This window comes from Pseudopodoces humilis, chromosome 2, assembly GCF_049639895.1.
Source record: "Pseudopodoces humilis isolate 2021_Gansu_Grassland_sample_001 chromosome 2, ASM4963989v1, whole genome shotgun sequence".
In the NCBI taxonomy this organism is placed as follows: domain Eukaryota; kingdom Metazoa; phylum Chordata; class Aves; order Passeriformes; family Paridae; genus Pseudopodoces; species Pseudopodoces humilis.
In genome coordinates, this window is record NC_142201.1 from 72,136,426 (window position 1) to 72,156,369 (window position 19,944).

Consider the following 19,944-nt stretch of genomic DNA (forward strand, 5'->3'; position numbering starts at 1 on the left):
CTCAAAGGGTCGTCACTATTTCCCAAATGCCCCTTTGGGAGGCCTGGCCCGTGGAGGAGTGGGCACCAGCTCCGGGCTGGGCGATGCTATTTGGAGTTCCCTTGAAACAGCTTATAATAATTGTGGAACTCCCTGGGAAATGTAACTGGCAGCTGGGAAGTCTGAGCCGTCCACCTATGCTATCCAGGCAGGATGATGGAGAAATTCCCAGTTCTTCGTTACCGTTTCTTATGACAGAGGACCCAACCTCTAAAACACGGCTGTCATCAAATGGACAGCAGTACTGCTGTCAGAGGGTCTAACTAGGGATGAACGTCCATGGTGCATGGCTCAAGTACCAGTATGTGCCACAGGAAATTAGGAAATTTCCTGAGCAATCACAGACTGCACATGCAGGCTTAACTTGTCTCTGGTAGTTTTGATCAGATGGTTATGTAGATACCCTTCATTCTACCACACCCTGACTGGAGAGTTCTGAGTGAATAAGGAAGAAAAGTAACAATTACCTGGAAACAATTCTTTCAAAGTGGAATGGAAATGAATGAGGCAAAAGAGGAGGGAATGATACCTCTGATACACTTGAGGTTGCAAAGGTAATTCTTGATGGCTTATAATTTTGTTGCATCAGAATAAGGTTGAAGAGGGAGATAATATACTATATAATTTGAACTTCTGTATTTTCTTTAAGGACAAGAGTAGGTTCTGGTGGAAATGTCCTGGTGGAATTGTCAAGAGCCTCCAAACTGTCTGTCCATAAACCAAGTGATCCATAAACCACACTGAACTCATTTTCATTTGGTTTCACTCTTTTGCACCACAAGCAAATGTGGCCATGAATAATGCAGTTTACTTCAGTGCTGTCACTGCAGCATGGGGTTAATATATACATAATCTTAAGGTGGTATAGAGCTAAATACATACAGTTCCAGCTGGATGTCTAATATTGTAAAGCCAAAAGAGCACATGATATAATCTAGTCTGACTTCAACCAGATGGCTGCTCATTGTAAATTAATGATTGATGCAGGAAATAAGCCTGAAAGGGACCCTCTGTACCTTCTAATGTAAACCTTTGCTGTCACATTCAACTCAAGCAACTAAATAAAGAAGAATTTATCCATTTCTTAGAGTTTTCTTACTCTTTTTAATTGCACTGAAAAACAGTCCCAAAATTTCATTCCTTGGAAGTGGAGAAAGCCTAATTATTTATCAATTTTCAAATAATTTCTTTTATTAGTTTAATTCTGAGTATAGAAATATTTATGTCAGTTTTCCACAGCCAGAGCTGCTCACAAATTAAAACAATTTCTCTTCGTGACATTCACCCAACATTTGTTATACCCCCTCCAGCCCTTTTATTTTAGCCACTGTTCTTACTAGTCTCCTTCCATAATACAGGAAACCCTCACTGTTATCCCACTGACCCATTTGTGCGTATGTTAGTTTGAATTCCCCGTTGTTAAACACGGGTGACCAGTTAGAACATTCACTTCAGGTCTCATAGAGTGTCCCTAATAATATGACCCTGATACATAGGGTACACAATCCTAGGACTGTGTTTGATCTTTTTTTTCATGTACAAATTAAATTAGTAGCCTCAAATCAGTGAGTTTTAAATCAGTGTGACTAGTCAATAATCCAGAATGCCCTTTGCTGCTTCTCATTAATGAAGCCATCATTAATAGCAAGAGTCCTTGGCTTGCCCAAACTGAACAGAGTAAGGTCTTTGAACTTTGCTTCGGTCTGCTTTCATGTGGGGTTTTCACTCATGTGCCATTTTAACAAAAAAGGCCAATTCCATGAACCTGCTTCCCATGTGTTGGATATGTTCCATAGATCTGTTCTATCCCTCTGACTGCTGTGGCCCTGAGCACATTACCCCTTTGCAGAAGTTTAGTTGTCAGAGTCCAAGGTCAGTTTCTTCACTGATAAGACCAGCTGTAAAAAAAGCCAGCAGCAAGGGCCTGTCTGTCCCTCGAGAGCCACTTTTAACCTGTGGCTTTTCTCCAGCCCTCACCTGTGCCCCAGGGCAGCTGTGCAGCAGCTCTGTTCACACCATCTCACATCTCCTTGAGTCTGGCTCTCATCCAGACTTGCTGACTTGGCATCCTGGCTTGGCCTCAGACCTGCCTTGCCACTGCAGCCCTGCTGGGTGCCCATATGGGCTGTGTCTGACCCCGACCACTGTCTCTTGACCTAATCTTGGTCCTGGATTGCTGCTCCACATCCTGCCTCCTTGTTGATGAAGTGACTGTTTTCACCTGCCTTGGTGGTGTGCCAGAAACTAAGCACACTTAGTTTAGTTTAGTTTAGAAACTTTGCTTCTGTTGCAAAGCAGCCAAATCTTGCTGCTCCCTGATATCCACCACCCCTAAACACAGAGCCCCCCTAATCCCCTCATAATTTCTATATAATGTATAATTTTGAGTGGGCAAGATTGAAGAAAATGGTGGCGTGATTTAGGACTTCTTGATGAAATAAGAGTAGCAGAGTGAAATAAAAGAGAAAAACTACAAACATATTATCTCTCTAAATCTCACATTGGTTGTGTGCAAGTTGCTGTTCCTCATCTCTGTGGGATATACACCCTGATGGTATACACTTTATGAGAGGCACTTCATAATTTCTTGCATGAGTTTTATTTTGTGTAAGTTCTTGCACATTGGGGAACTCTTTTATTTTTTTTTTAATTTTTTTTTGGTAGGTATGTCCTCCAAGTCTTTACTATTTTTAAGAAGGTACTTATAGGAGGCCAACAAACCACTAGATGGCAAACAGTTTCAGCAAGAAAATTAGTGCATGGGCATTGATACATCCTTTTGTCCTGAGTTTCATCATTCCTTTTCTTGTCCAACTTCGTGAGCTGGTCCTGGAGAGTCTGGGTTGAAGCTGACACAGTCCTTCTTCTCTCTGCCTGTCCCTCTCTTTTGCTGTTGTAAGATTCATGAGTCAGGTGTGGGTGGATTCCTACAGGCGACTTTTGCTGAAACTAACAAGGAAAAAAAAACCAAACCAACCCCCCATCCCAAAAAAAACCAAAACAACAACAAAAAAGCAACAAAAAACCCCACAAAAAATGAAAAAAACAAGAAAGGAAAAAGAAGAAAGCAAGCAGTTTCCAGGAATTTCACTTCCATCAACCAGCCTGGAGACCCACTGTGTAGAACAAGATATATCCTGGGAGAAAAGCAGTCCCAGCTTGCCATCTTGGGTTGTTTTATGCTGGTAAGCAAAAGTACCACATAGTCTTTTTTTTTGTATAGAATTCCAAGATTCAGGATGATACAAACATAAAATATGTGTATCATTATCAGCAGATAATTTGTGTAAATTACTACAGAGGGTCTCTCTGAGTCCTGTTTTTCTATCAAAAGGAAACATGGAATGAATGCATATTTACAAAATAGAAATTCAAAGGTTTTTTTTTTAGAAATTTTTGAAAATAAAAAAAAATCCACCAAGTAATCAGACTTATATATATCATTAGCTTTTCTGGTCACTCTCAAGTTCTCTGTGAACATGTGTTTTGACCAGGATTTTCCTGGAAGTAAAATTGTGTCAAATTAACTCTTTCAGTTAAAATATTCAGGGAGATCCAGAGAAAGGAAAGAATCCATCCAGCCATAAACCTGTGAAGTTTCCATCTGTAGCTGAGTGGGTGGGATGCAGGCCCTGTTAGTTTCAGCCCAGGAGCATAGAATTTAAGAGCAGTGAGGTCTGAAGCAATCCATGCTTGAGAAAAGAGAGGAATGTGAAGGAGAGGTCATCAATCAATGAAAGATTAATGGACAGGCAAAATGCTCACGGGGTGTTTGTTTTTATTTTGAGAATTATTGTGGTTTGCAAGCCTTCCTGTAAAGGGCAGGTAATCACCAAATACCATGGAAGTGTCCGTAGCTGCCAAATAATTCTGTAGCTAAAGGGAGATGTGGGACTTTGTTGGTGAGGATCCAGTAACTGTGGTGCAGGAAGGTGGAAGTTTGTTCAGTTTGCAATTGCTTTATCTTTGCTGGTTTCTCTGTAGCACCTGAAACACAGCCGGAAACAGATAGAAATGTTTGGAGTTTTGTCATTCAAAGAGGTGGCACCCTAGGAATAAGCCAGAGAGCCTGGTGTTTGTTATCCACTCAGAGAGGAAAGCCAAGGAAGTATGTCTGTCTTATGACAGGAAGGTGAATTACTGCCAAGAAATTCTGCTAAACTGTAAATAATCCATTTCTTCAAAGCCATGCTTCTGTCATACATAACAGACTGTGAAATCTGTGTGAGAATTTGCATCTCTGAGTAGGGGATTTTAGAGTTAGTTGGCTGAAAGTCTTGATACTCTTTAATAGAAAGATCCATGAGTTTTTCCACAGGAAAACTTTTCGTACTCTTTTGAATTTCTGAAATTCTTCATGTTATGCATAACATTTCATAGCAACAGTTCCTTCCTATGATAAGTTGAAAAAGTATATAGACAGTGTAATGTGAAATTTCCAAAACAAACCAGAATTTGTCAGCACTGAGCTAGAGCCACATTTCCAATTTGATTATTTGTCTCCCTCAACAGGGGACCTTGAAGTGTTTTCAAAATGCAACCATACAATGTCATGGAAGGGAAAACCACTATGAAATACAAAAGCACCATGTCCAGCTCATGTCTGAAATCCTTTACCTGTGTGTTGTTGGTATATGGGAAAGTATTCTGGGGAAACCAATGCTTGCTTCATTCTTAGTTTCTTTTCCAGGTGGCAACTTTCACAGTTGCTGCAGACAAAATATGGGGCTTGAGGGACCTTTGATCTAACATAAAACAGACTTTTGGTCTGATGCTTTCCTAATTTTCATATGTATAATAACACCCTGAAACGGAACTTGTTTTTACTGGAGGACTGGACTTGAGGACCAAAATCCACAATTTCCCTGGTAAATTTGGGTCAGGCCATCTTTTTCAATACTACCAGTGTCACAAATTGTGATCATGACAGTAATTAGAGTCTCCAATTAAATAAAAAAGCATTTCCAACTTCCCAGGATTTGTGTTGGCAATGAATTACAGCCTGACGTGTTCCTCATGTCTGCTACCCACCTCTTTCTCTTCTCTGGATAATGCTGTTATGATTTCACAGTAATGTATTTCCACTCTCTTCCCAGAAGTCCATACAGTTGTTTAGTAAGAACATGTGCAACAAAGTGTAAGTAAAATCTCTCCATCAAGCAAGGATGTCAATTGCTCTAGATGCTGCAAGTCCTGCTGTGCTGTTGGTAGCAAGTGAACGAGTGATGTGTAAGGTCCTACATGCTTATCTTTTCTATCTTTGAAAAATACCTCTTTGTATAAACCTCTGTGAAGGAATTAATTTCCTGTTAGTGGCAGTCTGTTGGTTTGTAATGGGAAGCAGTTCAATGGCACATGAGAAAGGCTTTAGTATAAGATTCTTAGAGAAAGAGTGATGCTCAAAGGTAGTGAGTGCACTGAGGCAGGGGATTGTGTGTCCACCAGGAGGCACAGCGAGCTCGGGCTCCGTCTCGTCCACAGTCCTGGAAATGCGGCAGGTACCAGCAGTAAAGGGGAGCAAAAGTGTTCATCAGGTTTTTACAGCCGGAGGTAGAAAATGTGAGAGAGCTGGCAAGAGCTGAATGAAAAGCATACATGTCAAAACGTTGTCTGGTCAAAGGCCATAATTTTAAAATTTTTTTTTGCTGTTGTTCACAGTCATTGGAAGTATCACAAAAATAAAAATGCTAATCAGTGTATGAAGCAATACTGGGGCTCAGCTTCTTAAAGTATATACCAGCAGTTGTGTGAAAGGCCAAATTACATACTTCTGTGTATCTAATGCACATGTGGAGAAGGACAAGGTTAGAATTATTGAATCATAGACTATCCTGAGATAGAAGGGACCCATAAGGATCATTGATCCTGGCCCTCCACAGGACTGCCCCAAGAATCAAACTGTGTGATGCCACAAACATTTATGGATGTGAATGGTCATATCTGTTACATCTTTACAATATAAAATAGGTTGAAAAAACAGCTGGAAGCTTACCAGTAAGTACTTGCATATTTGGGACTTTGTGGGAATACAAGCTGGAATAAGCTTATCAGTTATGCTCCTTCTCTTATGGTGTAACTGGAGTTACAAACGAGGATCCTTCTCTCTGATCCTAGAAGCATGTATAGGACATCAAGAATATGACCAATAGTGTTTTCAAAGTTGCTACATTTTGTGATTTTTAAAATGCTGTAGTAAAATTCTTATTTTATGTCATTTCAAAATCTGGTAATTAGCTAGGAATTGAAAATCTAAACCCAAGCAAGTAAGTTCTCTTCCCAGACTTGAAGAGAAACTTAAGAACGTGGAAAAGAAATAAAGAGAACACCAAACTATTATTAAGTCCTTGTGAGTTTTGTTCTTTAATGCTGGCCTTGTGACTTTCTGAGAAGCAATTTATTGAAAGCCTTGGTTTGACAATTCTGTGCTTGGCTAGCTTGGGCATGACCCAAGTTCCCTTTATTCTTGGCAGCACTTAAAACAGTTGAGATGTAGCCTATGCCCCTTTGTAATCCAAGATTGCTGCATGCAGTCAAGAACCTTTAAGCATGGGAAATGAATAAAGTGACCCAAAGCCATGGGGCCTGGCTAGTGGTGTGGGCCAGCGGGGTTGTGATGAGGAGCCAAGGGCCCACTCTGCTTCCCCGGGACCAGCTTCTGTGTGGGTTTAGTCCAGCTGACACACTCTAGCTGGTGTAGAAATTCTGTTTGACTTTCAAATTGTGCTAGTTTAGCTGGCACTAGTCCAGCTGCTGGAAACCCAGTTGCATAGAGAGAACTCTGCTGATATTTCCAGTTCTTCAGCATTCATATGAGCTGCTGCTGCACTCTAAAGAGACGCAGTGTGCAGCCATCTCCTGCAGCAGGTCACGTCCTGCTGGAACAGTGCGGCAGCAGCACCAGGCATTTTCGTGACCATTCAGCAATCTCAGCGGTAAGGCAGCAATAAAACAATGCTTCCAATGTACTCCACTGGCTTTGCCTGTCGGCTCGTATTTCAAGGCAGAGCGCTGTGCTGGTGTATACATAGCATGCACTAGGTTTCTCCCGTGCTGCTCTGAGGGCTCCTAGCCAAAGTGCGGGCATGAGGATGGAGTTTGCAACCCATAGCGGTACCGCTGTGGTTCCAAACTGCTAAGGTAGTGCACTACCCTATTACTCCTTCATACACTTCTGCTTTCTATGTGGAAACAAGGGGAACAGAATCGTGCAGCTCTCAAGTATTAGACCACGCCAAATTCTGTGATTTAAACAGGCACAGCTGTGAAGTTAGCAGAGTCCTGCTGTGCTGCGCCAGCTCAGAGCTGGGCTTACAGTCCCAATGCGGAGGCCTGTGCAAAGACAAGTAAATGAATGTCTAGCTCCAGCTTTTATGCCCTCTGGAATTAATCGTGGTACTTTTTTTAGTAACGTTAAAAGCAAATGTCTGTCAAAGTTTCTTTGTAACATCTTGGTCTCACTGAGTTGCTTGCAGTTGTGGTTTCAGGACGGGTGTTTCTTGCACTTGTCAGCTTTTATCTGTAGACTGCTGTCTTGCTAAGGTGGAAGAAATTTGAACTATGCTGTTATATAATGTAGAAGCAAATGCTTTCCCAGAAATTACTATTTGTTTATTGAGGGAGGGTAGGAGTGTGTGGGCTGTTTCCTGGGCCACCATTGTTGTAGTCATTGCAGGCCTGCTTGTGTCTCTACCATTTTCTAGCATTGGGACATCCATTGGCCTGAATTTGTTTCCTTTTGTATCTACCTATTCTAGGCTAATAGTTAAGAGCTACAAAAAAGGGAAGTTGCTTGGCACTGTGAACATATGAACAGTTGCATTCAAAAGACTAGTCTCACTGCATGTGTTGTCATACAACAGCTACAGGAAAAAATACTTGTATTTTTACATCCGTTTTATTACAAACACTCAAATTTTACGGAAGCTAAAATACTTCATTTCAAACACAAGGCCACAGAGTTCCATTCTTTTATTTGAGAGTATCGTATTTTAGAAGAAGTAAACAGAAGTTAGCAGTTAGAACAGCACTCACCCTCCAGCATCACTCTGGAACACAACCTGTGTCAAGATGCAGCTGTCCCTCGTGGAAGTGTCAGCCCATGTGACACCTGCAGAAATGCTCACAGGCAGCCCATGGGCATCCTGTCTCTCTGCTGATGCAGAGTGGTGGCCAAGGCTGAGCTGTACTTACTGACAACCAGCCTCTGAGGTTCTCTGAGGCTCTCTCTCATGCTGTGTGGCCAGGTTTATGCATGACAGAGTACATTTCTTGCGTAGGACGAGAACGGAGCATTCCTCAAAATGCAGCTGAGATACAGCCACCCAGACCAAATATGAGACCAGAATTACCCACATCCTTCCCTGCAGGATTGATGTCTTAGATTTATCTGCCTCTGCTTCACAAGGAAATAAATCTGGGGAAAATCCTGAGTTCTTTTCCCAGAATTTTGCTACAGCTCTGACATCTTCTGCAAAGAAATGTAACAGTCTAAATTTAGAATAAACAGTATATTTTAATTCGTCTTTCCTTGATTTGCTGAATTATTTTTTTTTTCCCCACAGATTTCTTTCTGGCATTGCCTATGTGGTAGGAAAAATACCAGTCCTGTGGTTTAGATTTCACTGAATCAGGAAAAATTTAGATCACAGTTCTGCAAACCAAAATGCATATGAGCAGTTCGTTGACTAAAATGATCAGTTCTACTAATGAGACTCATAGCTCTTTTGAGACTAACTTTACTCTGTATTTTATCTTACTGCAATGGAATGTAGTGAGCTTTTAAGTAATAGATAACATTAGGTATTACACAAATATTTTTGTAACTGATATGTCTGAATATATTAAGATGCAGATGAGCACACTGAGTATCTTAAACTGATGAACAAAAGTGTTAGCAATTAAAAATCTCTTCCAGGGATTTTGAAAATGTAATGCAAAGCAAATGACATCTCATTATACTAACATCTTGAAGAAGGCCTGAACCTTCTCTAAAGCATTGCTCTGAAGGCTTTAGTTTTGATGAAGAAATTTCAGCAGCCGTTCAGCAGAAGTGAAGAAGTGGGCAGAGAATGTGCCTACATGCGCATGTGACAGTACTTCTGCTGGTTTTACTCACAATATCTGGATTAAAGCCCTTATGCAGACTTCAGGCATATCTTGATTTTACTTGTAAAATTGATTTAACGAAAAAGCCTTCCTTGTTATATTTTGCAGAATGTGGTGTTTTAGTTTTAGCATACAACTACTAATGAAAAAGACATGTAAGCAAAAATGTTGTGTTCTGCTCTGCTACCATTGGCAGTAACATTGTGACTATGCTGCTAATAGATCGTGGGAGCAGGACTCTCTTCTTCCATTTTACAGTTGTAAAGCAGGACTACTGCCATCAGATTTTGGATATGTGGGAGAATGAATATCAAAATGAGCCTTTGCAAATACAGCGAACTAAAAAGAATCTTGGGTGGAACCATGACAAACCCTTCCACAGGGAATGGTAGCACTTCCGAGGATCTTAATAGTTGGCTATTGCAATTTAACTTAAAAGTTTGAATTTCTTAGAAGAGCTATAAACAGAAATCCATCTCACCATTTTCATGGTCTGTTGCATTTGTGAACAAGATTTTCCAAGCCCCAGTAGTTGTATAGTAACATCTGAAATGGATCTCTGCATAAATGAATTTCCCAAAAGCCTAAGTAGCCTAAAAGACTGACTTCCCATGGTAATGAAGGATTTTCTGAACAGTTGTGTAACATGTATTTCTTACATTCCCCTAAAGGGTACATGCTCCTAAAGGGAACTAAAAAATGACCTTTCAGAAAAAGAGAGTTTGGAGCAATTACTTGCTCTTCAGCAGTCTCTTTGAAACTTTGCTTTACAAAATTAAACCTTAGAGATTCCTTCCTCTGGTTTTCCTTGAGGCATGTATAGTTTGATCACTGACATGCTCTCTCTGTGGGCCAAACCTAGTTTTATTTCTAAGAAAACGTTGAGCTTACTGAAGCATATAACTTGCCATACAGCATTATGTTCATTTAGCCCAGCTGTGTATCTGTAACTGTTGTCGATTCCCAGTGCTTTAGAGAAGATGCAAAACCAAAGCAAACTCAAACATATTTTCGACAGAATTGGGGTGATGGAGAATTCATTCTAACTAACTTGTTTAAACTTTGTGTTTCGAGCTGCTTTTTTCTTTTATTACCTCTTATGTAAATAACAAGAATATCCAAAAATATAGTACAAGAGAATATTGTCCTCCCTCTTAGACTCCTGCTGTGTGTTTTGACTTTAATAACATCCTGGAGCAGTGAGTTTTGCAGTCTGTTTTGTTATTTGATGAAAAGACAACACTCAGAGTTGTCAGCTACACAGCCTGCCTCCTCTTTTACTACAAGACTGAGAAAATGAAAGCTCTCTATACTATTTTTGTATTTTCAATCCATTTCCTAGACCTTGAAGAAAAATCTATAAGGGAATATTTACTAAAAAATGACCTTAAAATACTGTATTTCCTATTCACAAACAGCTTAATAAAACAGAACTTAGAAAGGAGGAAAGTAAAAGAAGGGAAATGGGATAGCAATTACACTTTCCCTGAAAGACAGTAGTCATAACTTAGAGTGGTCCCCTGATTTCTTAGGGCAGGTGGCAGCTACTTACTCCCTTAGGTAATACTTTGTTCATTGGCACTGTACCTCAAGTCCAGTGTATCGACCACAAGCCTCAATCCAGGCTATTATGCGTTGAAACAACACCATGTCATTTGGCTTGGTTGATCCCAGTCCTCTCCTTTCCTTTCCTACTCACCATCCTGATGGCTGTTGCTTTTTGTTACTCACTTGTTAGTGATTTGTGCTTTTTCATGGGAGATAACACATGAAGACACAAATAATCCTTGTTGCCCCAGGAAGATTGTTTTTTACGGAGTCTTCTCTTCTAGGAGCTGCTGCAACCCTAGGCTTAAAGGGAGGTTTTAGATTCAGATGACTACTAGCCCTGAGCACATTTATGCTGAGTTAGTTTGCCCGGGCTTTTCACACATTACTGCAATTACATCACAATTCCAAATTTATACCATGTTTTTTCGCAGTGTCTGAATTGTTAACAGAAATACAACAAAGCATATCCTTCCAAAAGAAGGTTTCAAGCCTTCTCCCTTCTGCTCAGCTCCTTTTGTATCCACAGGATGGAAATGGAGCACTCACCCCCTCTTGGTTTTCCATTCCTCTACAGTGCTCAGAGAAGGGTTGGCTTTGTTTTTTCAAGGGTTTTTTTTGTTTGTTTGTTTTGTCCTCTCCTAAGCCTCAGGCCTGCATTTTTGAATCTCTTCTTATTTATTCAATTTCTTAGGCAAAATGTTCTAATTCAGTTACAGGCCTTTTTTCCATGCCAATTTTGTATCCAAATGTCTCCTAATTCTGTAGCCTTCTAGACTGCAACAACCAGAGCTATACAGATTTCAGCCAAGATCGTACCATTTGTACATAGATCAATCTTAAAAATTTTCTAGATCATAACCAAGTATTGTACTGTCTGCATTGATAGCTCTGTCTTTTTCTGGAAACAATATTTTTAACACATAATGTGCATGATTAGTTTTTTATCTTCTCTACCTTGTGCAAACTTAACTTGACATTGTGCTCCCTCTACACAAACACTGAGGAAATTTTCCCATTTTTATGTAATTTGACAACAGAAATGAACTTTGCAGGCACCGCTGAAGCAATGAAGGAAAAAAATCTCAACCATACTTAAACCATAGGAAATTATGTCAAAAAAACAAGAAAGGGCAGATCTTCAAGGTACTAAACCTTCATTTTCATGCAAAGCCTCAATGATTTTGACTGGCTCCATGTAGAAGAAACTCCATATAGAAGATGATGAGCAATCAGCAGGGCAACCAGAATAACTCTCCTCTTGATCTGTTAAGTGGGTGCAAGGAACCTATTTTTTAAAAAAAGAAATAAAAAGTGAGCAAACCAAACATCTTTGCAGGAGGAATGCTCCATCTCATCTAATTAAACTGAAAAGATGAACAGTTGGTCTATAGAGATGCATGCAGCAGACAGATGTTCAACCTACTCCCAGAATTCAAGTTTGGGATGTAACAAAATCTTGAATTTTCAGATGAAAAAGGTTGTAACCAAATCTGCTAGTTTTCAATGTAGGCTGCAAGTAGCATTTAATGCCAAATATCAAATTTAATAATGTGTAATCTACAGTCTAATCTGAACATTAGTTCATGATATAGGAAAAAAAGCTTTTCATTATTTAACAAGGTAAATAGCTGGGATTGGTATGTCTTCTGTCTTCATTGGGGATCTGTTTTATAACTTTATTTTCAGCCCAGCTTTTGTCATCAAAGTTAAGTTCCTCTGCAAGTTTACATGATAAACCTGTTAAAACCTGTTAGCCAAATACAACCAAATGCAACAAAGGTAGAAGCCCTGGAAAAAAACTATTATCCTAGAAATTTTATGTTAACGTCCATCAGGAAAGCAGAAAAAGACAACTGAGGTGTTTCCAGCTGGAAGGATTGACTGAGCAGTCTAGTAACTTCTTGGTCTACAGGGAATCCACACCAGGCAGAGCTCCCAGTTTGCCTCAGCCACAGGACGGAATTCCAGCTACTCCAAGTCAGTCAGTCACAGGGCTCTGTTTCCAAGCACCCACAATCTAAGTCAATCTAGTTTTGTGCAGAGATGTAACTATTTTCTAATTTCAACTTCATCAGCATCTGCAGTATCAAATCTGCCTTTATGTACCATCCTTTCAATCTCTGTTCACCAGGTAACAGAAAGCCATTAGCAGAATTTAAATTCTTAAGGGGACTAATTTCCTGTTTCAGTTTAATCACACCTCATGGTTTTGGTACTTGTTATATTGTAGCCCACCTGGTTCTTCAACTGCCTTTGAGGTATCCTTAAGAGTAGTAGCACATCTTTTAGTATTTTTTTTCCTAAGGCAAATAAATACTTTTAAATCTTTCAGACCCTCTTCATACACAGTGAAATGAAAGAGAAGCAGCCTTTAAAAATATATTGGGAGACACAGCGCATTGATCTTAGCACCATAAGCATTACCTTACCTTTCTCCTTTTTCTGCCTTGTTTCTCTTTGATGAACTTCAGTGAAGGGTGATTTGATCTGATAAGTTTCAATTGCAACATTGCTGCTGCAAAAGCTCATGCCCTCTTAAGGCTAAATTACCTTCATGCCTCCAAATTACATCTTTGTAGGTGTGCTGATGATAAAGCTTTGTGGTATTCTTGTTCAGCAAGGAAATGCCTCGATACATTCCTCACTTTTTACGCTCGTGAGGTGGAAAAAATTAATCTGTGGGGATATCTGCTTCAGCAATGGAGCTTTTGCTAATATCAGCTCAGCCTTCTTCTTCCTAAATTCCTTCAGAAGTTTAGAATGCCCGTGGACTTAAAACCTTGTACTCAGTAATGGCAGATTAACTCTGAAATAAACCAGTGATTTCAGTGGAAGCATAGAACATTTAAAATAACAGAGGAATTGTATTTAGTCTCTCGCTACTTCTTTACGTAATGTTAATGCTGAGACTTTTTTGGGTTTTTTGCTATTTTTTTAAAGCAGTTTTATGATTAAGGTTTAGCTGAAAACAACTTTGGCAAAAATGGGTTGAGGAGACTGTTGTGGAACATCCCCTTTAAAGTGGTGATGGAGTGTTTCCTTTAGGCATTTTTTCATCTTTTGGGATGCTACTGGCATGCCATCAAAAATGCCCCATATCCAGAAAACACAAACCTATTTCAATTTTCAGTCTTTCCTCCTCCTCCCCCCTCAATATATATAAGTATTCCAGAAAATGTCCCATATTTTAAAAAGGCTGGATTTGTGAAGAAATATGTACTTCTATTTTGAGGTTTTGACATCTATATTTTTGTAAAACTGGGAGATGACAAAATGTTGAGACTATATTTTGCCTGAAAAGTTTAACACTCTTTCTATGGTTTTGTTTTTTCTGCTTGTTAATAAAGAAGCAAGAAAATGCAGTAAAATTAGAAGGGACAAGGACCTAAAAATACTCCAGTGATGGATTTGTAGTAAAAAGATCTACATTTTATTATGATTTTATTTATTAACACAGTGTATAGCTGTCTCTCAGAACAGTGTACATTCACCTTAGGAGACAAGTGAAAAAACCCACAAAACACAAACCCAACAACAGAACCCCCCCCAAATAACTTGCTTTGGCTCTAACAGGTGGATACATTTTTCAAGTTTTCAAAAACTTGCATCCAATTCCCTGGTAATCTCACACACACACACACATATATATACATATATATTTATTATTTTTTTTTCTTGCTGCAGAAATAGATTCTTCAAAAAAGACATCTGTATTGGTGCCTTTAACTGCTTAGTACATTACATACTATTTTATTTTGTTATAGCATTATTTTGCTGAAGTGAGTTATGTTTATCAATGACTTTGATTTCCAGTGCTATGGACGTGACACAGCTACTGCCATATTCTAACTAAATAAACACTGCCACAAAAAAAAAACAAAACAGTGCTGTCACTGCAGAACAACTTGTACTTGTCATAATAATTATAACTATGAATGAGACAAAAATATTAAGTGGACACAAGCAGGAACTCCAGTTAAGTGTCAGCTATTAGATGATAACCTTATGTACCAGTGAAGGCATGTTGTGGTGACATGACACAAGAGTAGTGACATAGAAGAAATCAGACAGCTTGCCCCAACCTCAACTGCAAGCAGCTTATATTTGTGAACCTGTCTTTCATGCAGTTGCAAAAAACCCCCAAAACAATCATAACATTATAAAGGTGATTGACATAATGGAATGTAAGTGCTGCATAATACACTTTGTGTACAAAGGGTAAATGAGCAAAGTATTACCAAGAGGTGTGAATACTGATTCACTTAGAATGAATTGCTGAGATCCATATTTGGCACTTCAATAAACACATTCCTCTACAAGTGATTCTGCTACTCCCTATCTTGAGTAGAAAAGGTATTAATATTTGACTCTGAGATAGGTGGACACCACAATGGTATCTTTGCTGTAGTATCAGATACCAAATACCAGGAAAAAGCCAAAAGTCTGTCACTGGAAAAAGTCACCATGTGTGATGGAGCATCAGTGATAAAGCCTTTGGGCGTCTTAGTCACCTGGGTCTTAGGCTTCTGGTGAGCACAGTCAGCAAGAGAAACAATGTTCTTAAATCTAACTCTGGCAGGAATTTATTTGGCTGCAGCACAAAGCTTTTGCAAACAACCCCTTGGATTTTCAGTGGGAAAGGCGTGTGAAGCCAGGCTTCACAGTCAATGTTAGAGGCTAAGCTTCCTCAGCCAGGTGATTAAATCAATGGGTGGAAGGATAGCCTGACACGGAGCCAGCTGCCAACACTGCAGCTCAGTAGTAGATTACCCTGCCTACGGTTGTTCAGGTGTTTTGTGCAGGCTTTCAGGTGCTGATTTATCCTTTCTGTTCACTGTGTGCCTCTGGTGAGGGAGGATCCCCCTTCCATGTAACTTTTTGCACACTAGGTCTGTCCTCCTTCATTACAACACTCATGCAGGGAATTATCCTGGACATGGAGTTGCAAACTTCTCTGGAGCAGAGGATTCTGGAGGTGCTGCCCAAGTGCAGGATCTTGGCCCTGGAGGACACCTAAATAAGCTTCACATCCTATGGTATTTCAGAGAGGGAAAACACAAATTCCCCAGGACCATACCCTATTTTGCCTTTTGAACTTGATCAAAGCTAAGACTGTACATATGCATGTAATGAAGGCAACTTGGAATTCTCAGTGTTGCTACTGGAACCCTTTTATTTTTAGTGAAATCTGATATGTTAATACCATGCATGAAAAATAATTTTTGGAATTAGATACATTTAATTTTAAATGACAGACAAATTTAACAAGAGACATAAAAACTATTACTTTAGACATTTATTGTAATTTCACGAAATATTTAAATTATCTGTGAATTGGATTCATCTGATGACCACAGAATACTTTAAATTGCATTTGCTTCTGGCAAAGACTTTAAAGGGCAATCCAACATACTTTTTGGACAAATAATTACTATTAATGTCCATTAAGGCAATGTATCCTTTTATTGTTATTCAAAAACTAACAAAAGAAAAAGCAATTTGGTTTTAGACCATGCAATTAGTAAGAGTAAAATTACCCACCATGCAATTAGTAAGAGTAAAATTACCCTGCAATAATTTTAGACAATGTCAGGTCTGCTTCTGTAAACATATTAATAGCTGAGAATGTGTGTTGAGTCATATGTATAATTATTCCCAGAATGGCTGCCTTCCAGGCATGTAGGCTGAGTCCATGTATAACTTTTCACGTTAGGGGCATGGTATGGGCAGCACTACACTTCTATCAAGGCTGGTGGCATAAATCATAATTGAATTAAGTAATGTCAAGGTGTTTTGCATACCATTTGAAAATAAAAAAAAAAAAAAAGAAAATCAGAAATTTATCATGGTATTTTTTTTTCTTAGTTCTCTTTTCCAAAATGCCTTGTCTAGTAAATGCCCTTGAACTGTACATTTGGCTTTAATAAAAGTAGACTCTAACACACAACTGGGTATTCACTAATACTGATGCTTTATGCTTTTGCAGGTGCACTGAAGAAGAGAAACCTTGGCCCTAAAATCTTTACTTTCTGAAAGGATTCCAGGATTGATTTCTCAGATCAGGCAACAAGAAGTTTAAAATCTGTTTCTTAAGGAAGAGCTGGGATTTGGCATTACTGCTGGAAGATAAACTTTTATGTCTTGTAGTTACGGCATTCTTATCATTAGCTTTATCTTTATAACCTACCTCTTAAAGAACTGTGTAATTTAAGTTGCTAGGGGTATCTGAAAGCTCTCTTTATTGCCTCTACTTCTTTCTGTAGTTTTAGTTTCACGGCTACAAAGAATATGATCTCTAACTACACTTCTGTTTTTACTGCCCTGTTTTATCAGACAAACTGCAATTTTACACCTTGTTAAGGGAGCAAGGTGAGAAGAAAACCACATTATACTGTTGACAAGGAAGATAAGACTATTATTTACCTTGACATTTCTGAGCAATAATATTCTTCATGTAACAGGGTAAGAGATAAAGCATATCCTGCAGTGATAATGCACAAACTGAAAGGAACTGGCTTTCACATGCTATCAACACCAGTAATGAAACCGAGCACTAGTGCAATAATCCTATATTTGAGCCAGTTCAGAATGGACTATTTGAGAAGAAACCAAGCCTTTAATTCAGTCAACTAAAGTAAACACATTTTATCTGTGCCCTGCAGTGAATCATAGCCAATTTATAAGTGACTGAATGAAACAGCGTTTGTTTTTCTGTGTTTTGTTTCATTTCCCTTGCTCAGACCTGCAGGTAAAGGCCATTTGAACAGGGAACAGTACAGTGCATACTAATGGTGGCTGGTCCGTGAAACTGTGTATCTGCAGATGCCGCAAGCTGCCATAGAAGTTTAATGTACTGCAAAATACTGTTTCACATGAGGATGTGTGAAACAGTATTTTATTTATTTATCTATTTATTGCCTCAACAGAGGCAATAAAGAATTAGCCACTGTCACTTCTTCTTTGGAGCAAAACAGCACAAAGATGGAAATGAAATTTTAGCCCACGTGAGAAACTGGAACATACCTTTAACAGACCAATGTTCAGATTCTGTGATGATGACCCTTAAGATAAATGCCTGTTTGAAATACAGCAAAAATGCATAAAAATATTACAAATTAAAGTAAATGTCTCCAGAAAAAGTATTTATGTTCAAGCCTGTGTCAATAATTAATTTTATAATAGTTTGTATTATGTGGTCATTTGCCTTCTCAGAATGTTCTTTAAATTTTGTTTAAAAAATTTAAGAATTTTTCATCAGTGAGGCTCCCACAAATTCTCTGGGAGATTATTCCTTGTTTTCCAGGCTGCTTTCCTCCTCTTCCCCTTCTTCCCACCTCCAATTCACCCTAGAATATTCTTTTTATTCTTTTTGAAGCAGCTTTTAATTGAAAATTCCTCATAGTTCTTCCCCCAACCTCTGCTTATCAGAGAGCCAGAGGGCGAGGTGTATTAATAGCAGCTGCATGACTCGATAGTTCGAGTGGATCCCTTTGCACTGAGCTTTGCTGTTTGGCTTCCCTGCTTGGGTTGCCGCTGAGCTCAGGGAGCACCTTTACTTCCTTGCAAACAAAAATAAACTGAGAAAGCACAGTGGGGGCTGGGATTGCCTCAACCTCTCTGTCCTTCAGAAGGATTCTCCTTATTGCTATTTTCTTCTACATTCCCATTGGGACTGTATTAAAAAAATAAATAAATAAAAAGGTGTGATCCCATCCACCAGCGTGACTGTTTCACGCGACTGAGTGATGAAAAAAAGAGAGAACGCCCATCACTGTGATGATATGGAGGAGAGGAAGACGGTCAGTGCTCTCCACTCAGACTGCATTCCATGCACTTTCCCTGAAGGCATCCCTGTTCCCATGAGCCATCACAGCTCGACCCTTCTCAGCCCTTGGCCCCCAACTCACCCCGCTCCAGCCCGCCGCACCCCGGGGCTGGTGGCATCGCCAGCTCCGAGCCCCCCTATCTGGTGTGACACCCGGCCTCACACTGCGCCCCGGGGCACATGCCCCACAAAAAGGCGGCACTATGCCTGCCGGGGCTTTGCACGGAAAAAAAAAAAACAACCAAAAACCACGCCGCCAACTCCCCCTCCCTGGCTCAAGCCTTTTTTTACGTTTTCCTTTCCCGCCCGCCCGCGCTAACGGGAGAGCTTCTTCTCCTCATCCCCTCCTCACTCAAGCGAGCAGTGGGGTCCCGGAGGGCAGCTCTGCCGCTGGAGCAGTTGCCAAAGGCTCACATTAACACGGGCAAGGCTGCGCTCGGGTGGACTGCGCGGGGTCCCCGAGCGCCGGCTCCGCCGGTAGCGCGCAGAGGGGCGCGGAGCTGCGTACGGAGGGGCGGCCACCTCAGCCGGCGCGCGCTCGCCGCCGTCCCCTTACGGGAGCTCCGTCTCCCTCTCCCGCCGAGAGACCCTCGCGGGAGCCCCTCACGGCCGCTGCCCCCACCCCCGCGCCCCTCCGGGCAGCAGCTTCGCGCCGCTCGCCGCGCATGCCCGCCCGCCCGCCCGCGCCGCGCTTGCGCAGTGCGTGCGCAGGAGCCACATCTGATAGGGGGGGAAAATCCGAACGGCGGCGGCGGGCGCCATATTGCGGAGCTGTCACAGCACACGCTGCGCTCCGCGCCATATCCCCGGTGAGCAGCGCGGGGCGGCCCCGCAGCGCCTCCTGCCCCTCTGCGAGGAGGCGGCGGGGGGGGGGACACACCGCCCCGCCAGGAGCGGAGAGCGCCGCGCCCCAAGCACGCTGCCTCGGGGGCTCGTCCCCCCCCCCTCCGCTCGGCGCCGCGGAGGGAGCGGAGTCCCAGGTGAGGCGGGAGCGCTGAGGCGAGGGGTGCGCGGGCGGCTGCCGGAGGGGCAGCGCGGGGGCGGCACCCCAAGGCGTGAGCCAGCCCGCATTCCTCGATGGGCGGGGGGGTACCAGGCGACTTGTTGCGGCGGCGGGAGCGCGGCACCGCGTCGCTCGTGTGCGGGGCACCGCCTCCGCCCGGGACCGGGACCCGGCTCGCCCCGCTCCATCGGCGAGCCCCGGGAGCGCGCCCCCGGCGTGCCCGCGCAGTCTCCGCTGCATTATTCATGTCCCCGAGCGGCGCGGCTCGGGAGGTTATACCGTAGTAAGACATGTGGCAGTCGGGTCGGGCCAGCTGAGTGCGGCGGTGTGGGAGAATAATAAGGAATTACTTCATAAACAAGTGCTGTGGAGCATCTGTTGCTGTCTATTGTTTTCGACAAATGCGCGTTTTTAAGAGTCC

General features: G+C 41.4%; 1 protein-coding gene across 1 annotated transcript in view; it reads left to right on the forward strand.

The window, feature by feature from the left end:
- Window positions 1-19,277: 19,277 nt before the first annotated feature.
- RDX (radixin) overlaps window positions 19,278-19,944 on the forward strand; it is a 36,952-nt gene continuing 36,285 nt past the window's right edge. Inside the window, exon 1 of the mRNA XM_005516242.3 lies at window positions 19,278-19,500. The gene's annotated coding sequence lies outside the window, so the exon portion shown is untranslated. The remainder of the gene's footprint in view (window positions 19,501-19,944) is intronic.